The following is a 7,588-nucleotide window of genomic DNA, read 5'->3' on the forward strand; positions in this document are numbered from 1 at the left end:
CTACTCACATCCCACACATGTGTGTGATTGGTGCTGCTGAATTGTGCAGTGCACAGCCTGAGTAATGTTTACTTCATCCCTGCCTCCTCCATCAGGTAATCCATCCTGAGCCTCTGGTGAGTAAATTCAGCCTCACTCTATATGTTCTCAAATGACGAAAAATGCTTCTACGGAGACAAAAAGAGGTCTCTGAACCTTTGCAGATCCACATTTGCCCCCTTTCCCCAGCCAGACACGTAGAAGACTGGCCTGTCTTGGAGGAAAGAGAATTTTCTTGCTGCCCCTAGAAGAAAGAACAACTCCTCTGCTTGGAAAGCAGCAGCAGAACAGCCAAGGGAAGTATTCTGACACTCAGAGGTCTTCTCCCAGCATGAGACCTCTGGTGACCTCCCCCCCCCCCCCCAGCAACTAGGGAGTCTGTAAATTTTGAACCCTAAAGGGTGAGGCCATCTTGGATGAAGGAATTCACAGGAATCACAAATTCACAGGAATCAGGCCATTCTTGAGCTATTTTCCCCACCCTCTGCCTCTAAGGTGGTCTCTTCTGGGCCCACAGAACCAACGCAGATGATAAGAAGCCGGAGAAATGAGAATTGAGGAAAGATTTGCCTTTTTCTTCCAGAGCCAGGCCTGGACCAACCACCTTATTTTATTTTTGATGGTTTCAAGACAGAAAAGACCTCTACACGAAGCATACGAGTCAATAGCTTGGGACAGATGTTTCCTTTCCAGCCACATTTTCCTGCCCCGAGTTAAAAATAGCCACCCTCTTTGCTTTGGCTTCCATAAGATGTATGTTATTAACACTCTCCACTTGGGTTTGCAGAGACGAAGACTGATGGGTCCCCGGATTTTAAAGCCTATTGGCCTATGAACTAGATGCAATATTGAGTGCAAGAAGCCCCTTCAAGCCCCTTGAAGAGGGTTCCAGGACCCCTTCATGAGGGAAATCCCTACCCTACACCAACCTTCAGGTAGCACCAGACAGAATTTCCAAGTGAGGAAGGTAGTTTGCTAAATGGCGTCTCTTGTTTATCCATAATTCTTTCATCTTGGAATTTTCTTCAATCAATTACATGCTGACCCCACAGGGCAGCCTGCACCCACTTTGATACCCTGGCTTTAATGGAAACATCCACGCTATCCACTAGCATTCGAAAGCAATGTCGAGATAGGCCTGCACAGCCAGGAAGATTTACTGAAGACCTAGAACAGACACAAGGGAAAGCAGCAGAGACAACACCGGAAGTACAGCCACACTACCAGTCACAAACGGTGGAGGTCTGACCCATTCTCTGAGCGCTGCTTCCCGGGACTTAAAGGATGTTTATCCAAGTTGGTTTCATCACAGACACATTCACCCTTTAGCCAAGCTGTGTTCAGAATCACGAGGCCGCTCCCAGAGGGACAGCCCACGTCCAGACAAAGCTAAAGAAAAGAACTATAATCATGAATAATCGCCACACTTCTCACCTTCTTAAAACGAAAATAGCTTTGCATATTATTTTTGTTTGTAAAATTAATGCACAGCTCTCGCAAATACCAAATGCACAGGCTCCCTACAGGAGTGGAGAAGAAAGTGAAATTTACCCATAGCTTCACCATCAGACACAACCCTTGTTTATGTACTGGATGCATGCTACCACTTCACACACCAAAACAGCATCACACTGTGACATGCTTTCTTCTCACTTACACATTGCCAGCTCTTACCAGGTGCAGCAATGCCCAGAGAAGCTGTGGGTTGTGGAAAAAGTCTAGCCAGAATGCCACAGCCTTTCTCTTGGACTCAGGAGCTTGTCCCTTAGCAGCCAAACCGAGATGGTGGCCTGAGGCCAGTGCTTGGAGGGGAGGGGGAAATGAGACATTACATTTTATGACTCTTTTCTAATCATCATTACATTTTTGCCTTTAATGATATCCCAAGGGGCCTGTGAAAGATGCCAACAGATTTTCTTGGGCGCCTGCATTGGGTGGTCAATCCAAGCTCACTCCCTTCTAAGGAACAGCCTCACCCACTCAAATGCAATGAGGGGTGTGATCCCAACATGTAATTCCTGTATACATACATAGACAACCACAAGTAATTTAAAAACTCGTATAACTTAAAAATTTGTAACAAGTTAAGACACAAATTACTCACGAACAAGTAATGATCTGGATTAAAAAGGGGACATACTCCAGATAAAGAACAGATTAATGAGACAGAAGGAATTTTATCAATAACAATTTGAAAAGTTTGATAAATACGTAATTGCCTAGGAAAATAATAACATTTGCTCAAGAAGAACATTTTTTTAAACTGAGAGCTCATTAACAAAGAATGGAATCAGTGTTTTAAAATGGTCTCACACTAAATACTGGGCCCAAATGGCTTCATAGGCAAGTTCTAACAGATCTTTAAGGAAGTAATCATCCCAATCTTATAAAAAACTCTTCCTGCAGATAGAAAAAGAAAAAGAAAAGAAATACTCTCCAACTCAGTTTATAAGGACTTTATAACACCAATACCAACATCAAACAATGACATAGTGATGGAGGAAAAAATACAGTCTCATTTCACTTATGAATACAGAAGCAAAAATCATAAATAGAACATTGGACTTGCAAATTAAATTCTACAGTTTATAAAAATGCTAATAAACCATGACAAAGCTGGGCTTAATGCAAAGTTGGTTTAATGTTAGAAAAATCTAGAAATGTAACTTACTGTACTACCATATTAAAGGAGAAAATATGTATCATTCCGATAGATCTAGGTACGACATTTTTAAAAATCATAGTAAGTTCATTGTTAAAGAAAGAAATCTTTCAGCAAATGAGGAATAGAAGGGAATGTGTTTAGCATGATACAAAGCACATATAAAAAATTAAGCAAATGTAGTCTTAAGTTGGGAAAACACTAGAATATTAGCTTTTAAAATCGAGAATGAGGCAGAGATGTTTAGGATCACCACATCTTTAATCCTCGCAGTGGACATTCTTGCCAGGACATTACCTTAAAAAAATAATAATAATCATTCAGAGGGAGAAGGACTAGAAATAAGAAATAAAATTATCACTATATGCAGCTGATAGGATCATTTACATAGAAAACCCAAGGAATCTACAAACACTTAGGAATAATAGGAGAATTTCACAAGGGAGCTCAATAGAAGATTCATATAAAACAATGAATTATTGTTTCATACCCCAGCAACAAAAATAATTAAAAAGAAGATATGATTTACAATAGCATTAGAGGACATCCATCATCTAGGAATAAATCTAACAAAAGATGAATTACAACCACTGCAGGGAAAATCAGGAACTTTCAGGAAGACCCAAACAACGTAGGGCTATGCCAAGTTCATGGAAGGAAAGATTTGGTTCTCTCCAAATTAATTTACAGAGAAGTTCTGATCGAAATCCAAAAGGCTGTTTTGGGGGAAGAACCTGATAAACAGATTCTAATACATATGAAGGAGTAAAGAGCAGAGAAGAGGCAGGCTAATTTTCTGAAGAAAATTAGGGTCTTCCCTTGTCCTACCCATATCGGGACTTAGAAGCTGCAGTAGATGAGACAGCAGCAAAGGCCCTGGGGTACACAGGGTGAACAGCAGACAGAGTCCAGGAACAGGCCCATATTTATACAAAATGTTGGCATATGACAGGATGGCATTTCAGATCAGAGGGAAAGGGGAGGCTACACAGTAAACAGAATGGGAAAGTGGTTATCTGTGTGAAAAATATATGACATTGGATCAGTGCCAGTTACTCATCCTGGTCTCTAAGTTCCAACCCCACACTTCCAGACTCTTCTCTATAATGCTGGGGAGAGTGTGTGTTTGCTCCATTATGGGAAAATATTCAATTCTTCTACAGAGGCCAAGAAAAGCAAACAGGTTGGGCAGAATTCATCAGCTGTGTTCACTATAGATAATACGTAAACAAGTCTTGCGAGACATTGGCAGAATTCAGATAAGCTAAAAGTAGGTAGCCAGTTTTTAATCTGCAAAGACATGTAAAAATAAAATCAATGGGATATTTTGTAAAAACAATGGAATGAGCAAGAGTACTACTTATGGGTGGAAAGGTATAGAAAGATTAAGTCACCATAGGGTAGAAAGCATACCACCTCAGGGCTGACAACCAGGTCATTATCTACCTAAATTGTCTGCCTGTTGGTGACACCATTCTGGTCCCTGTAGGCTCTGCCCCAGAAATGCTAACAAAGGGGATAGCTGCACAGAACACTGACGAACTCTGTGAGGAGTAGACCTGGGACCAGGCCTACCTGCCCTTGCACCGCCCAACAGAGCAAGTGGTGGCGGCAACGTTGGCTCCAACCATGTTCCATCTACTGATCACTTACCTAACTTCTGGTCCTCACAACCATACCATTGGAGCAGAACGGAAGACTGGGATTCTTTCACCTGGCTTGCTCCCTATCCCACGCAGACTAACCTACCCCACTCTTTCCTCTTCTTTCTGGCTGTATGTTTTAAACGGATTCAATAACCTTTGTGATCTGATCATCGTAATTTGGCCTGAGACTTCTGGCTCTGTGGTCCCTAGAGCTGGTCTATGGCATAGCCAGAGGCTCCCGCTTCATGGAACTAATGTCCCACTAGACACTGGGGCCTGGAATTCACACGCCATATTTCCCAGACCCCCTTTCCTGTGGGTTTCCAGTTAGGTATTGCCAAGAGGAGGCACTGGAGAGAGACTGGGAGGCGGGAAGAGGAAGGAACAGACTCGCTTCTGACTTCAAGTCCTCGTGACCTCCCTGTGGCATCTGAACACCTCTGCCACCAAGGCTCCCTTCCTTGCTCAACTGGGATCTAAACCCTGAGAGTTTTTAAAGATCCCAAACAAGTTTGCAACATGGGAAAAGGGTGTCGATTCTATAATATGAAATAAAAAAATCAAAATGAACAAAAGTTGTATTTATTATCCATAAAAGGTAAACTTAGCCAACTTGTAAGCCACAATTCAACTCTAACAATTTTATATAAATGTAATAAAGTTTGAATTATAAGAACCAAATGAAGTATACACTTTAAAACTCAAAAAAATTTTTAAATCATTTCCTTTTTTTTTTTTACATCAGAGAAGTTATATTTAACATGGAATGCAAGTCTATTTTAAATTGCTTGATATGATGTGTGTGTGTTGAGGCTGAGATGGAGCAACGTGCCACAGTAAGAATGGTCATGACCTAGAGGTCTGTAAAGGGCCTGACAGAGCCTCTCACTCTGGATCTTTCTGTGGTACCCTCCACTATGAGCAGTGTAGTCACCATCCTCTTCTAGCACCAGATTAAGTGGTGAAGTAGGGGGCAGAGACACCAACGGGCAGCCAAGAAAGTCTAGAGCTTTGAGGAGACTTGAGAACTTACCTCTATCTGACCGTGAGGAAACAGGGGAAAACAGGAAACAGGAAACAGACCGTGAGGCAGGGGCCCCAGGATGGACTCCTCTCCAGTGGTCGGACCGAACCAGAGTGTGTAAGTGGTGAGGCCAAGCTTGTGTGTGCTTGAAGTGGTGTGTCTCAATGACTCTGGAAAATAGGAAGGGTAACCACTTATCCCCTAATGGCACAGGTGTGGTGCAGACCAGAGAAGAAGAGCTCTGGTTTCTCAGAGGCAAGGATGTGCTGGTTTCCCATCCCTTTACTCCTATTTTTCCTTCCGGAAGTCTGCTCTCCACTTTGCGCCCAGCGTGTCTTCTTTCTAAACTGGGGCTTCTTGAACTTAGTGTGCATAAGAATCCTGGATACTGCCTATGAAATTGCACATTCCGGACCCTAACCTTGATTCTGTGTAGACCACGCTTTTAGAAGGTCTGCACCAAAGCTAGTTGAGAAATTCAGGTGACAAGTTCTTTTCTGTCTCCTGTGGGCCAGTTAGGGCAGACAAACGACATTTGAAATAACCAGAAGAAAAGGCAAAGAGTGAAGGAAGAGCCATGTAAGCCAAATTGGTTTTCCTATCTAACAAGGATTAGAACCCCACATTTTGTTCAGGACCTCTCATTAGGTGTGAAGCAGCCCCAGCCCCTGGAGCTGAGAAAGTTGGGGGGGGGCAGCTAAGAAGGGGAGTGGGAGAGGAGCTCTCCTCTTTATTATGGGGAGTCCCAAGGACAAATGCCTGATTTTAAAATGTATTTTTCAGCCTTTTCTGTCTCTAGCTGCAGGCCTTTGAGATCACAACGGTGATCAGATCTGAATCACCATTTACACTTTGAAACAGATTCATTCCATACCATTGTGTTCTATCAAATTTGCATCTTAAGCCTTTGGTTTTACTGCGTGATGAAAGGCATTGTTTCCTACTTAAAGGAAAATTAGCCAACACGATCAGAATAGAGAGCTTTGGATTTTGTTTTTAGGCCTCGACTGACTTCTGTACAAACCAAATAAAAGTAGATCAGAGAAGGACTGTAAAGATTAGTCTACTTTCATGATGCTAGGGAGTCTGCGGGCCAGTAAATCAGGAGACATCAGAGGGAGCTGGTCTGACCTTCCTTTCCCCCTGCTCTGGCTGTGTGGCGCCCACATCATGGAAGACAGCGGACTGGGTATTCCTAACCCTGTGACTGCATTCGGGACCTCAGAACACATTCTGAGACCGTGGCTTATCTTATCCCCTCCCTGGTCCCATCATCTGCTTCTACCTCGCCCTCTGTCCTCCAGCCTCTACCTCCCCCATCCAGACCAATCTGCGACTAGGCTGACTGCCCAGCTCAGTTTACCAACTTCTAGAACAACTAGTGAGGAATAAGGAGCTCCAGGATCAGTCAGGTAGTAGAGGGTGGGGTCAGGGAAGTCCTTTTCCTGAAGAAAGAGCAAGATAAAGCCTGCAGAGCCACAGACCCAGAGCTGGAGAGGGGCTGCCCGACAAAGAGCCTCCTAGGGGTGGGGAGAGTCCTTCGTCTTTATGATGATGGTGACCGGCTCAAACTATGTGGGAAATTAGGGACGGTCACAGGTAAAAGCCCTCCAAATTAACACAAATAGACAAATCCTGCAAGGGGCGCGGGGGGGGGGGGGGGGGGGGAGTGAGAAGAAAATCGACAAGGATGCTTTGGGCGGGTGAAATGAATGACTGCTACATTTATGTGTCTTGCTCAGTCTTTATGCTTCCTTACCATGCGGCACAGTCTCTGGTGTGACAGTCACGAAATGCAGCAGGCATGTGCCGAGTTTTACCTAATATTCAATATGCTCACACTCGTAAGCTCAGCTCCTCACAGCAAAGTCCTTCAGCAACACTGTTCTCGGCTTAAAGCTGAAAATAAAGGAAAACAAAAAGGAAAAGAACACACACGGAACTCCCAGGAAACCTGCCCCGGCCACCGGCCCCCGCCACCGGCCAGGCTGACACAAAGGGGTTAAAAGTTAAGTGAAAGTTGAGCTTGAAGGAGTAAGACGGGCCTCTATATAAAGTTGAACGAGTCGTCTGGGGCCCACACAAACCTCCACCTTTTTTGGCCTCCACGGCGGCAACCCCGGCCCCTGCTAACGTCCTCCGCCTGTGGGACTGAGCGGGGAAGCTCACGGTAGTGGCGGCCAAGGAGAGGGGCCGGCCTTGCCAGGAATAAAGAGG

At 44.1% G+C, this 7,588-nt stretch overlaps 1 long non-coding RNA gene across 1 annotated transcript; it reads right to left on the minus strand.

The window, feature by feature from the left end:
• Positions 1-2,480: 2,480 nt before the first annotated feature.
• LOC125085911 (uncharacterized) lies at positions 2,481-7,270 on the minus strand. The gene is made up of 3 exons (XR_007123037.1): positions 7,131-7,270; positions 5,381-5,541; positions 2,481-2,998 (listed from the first exon to the last, which is right to left on the minus strand). It is a non-coding gene; the product is annotated as an uncharacterized LOC125085911 (long non-coding RNA).
• Between the last annotated feature and the right edge of the window lie 318 nt (positions 7,271-7,588).

This window comes from Lutra lutra, chromosome 15 (genome assembly GCF_902655055.1).
Source record: "Lutra lutra chromosome 15, mLutLut1.2, whole genome shotgun sequence".
Taxonomy (NCBI): domain Eukaryota; kingdom Metazoa; phylum Chordata; class Mammalia; order Carnivora; family Mustelidae; genus Lutra; species Lutra lutra.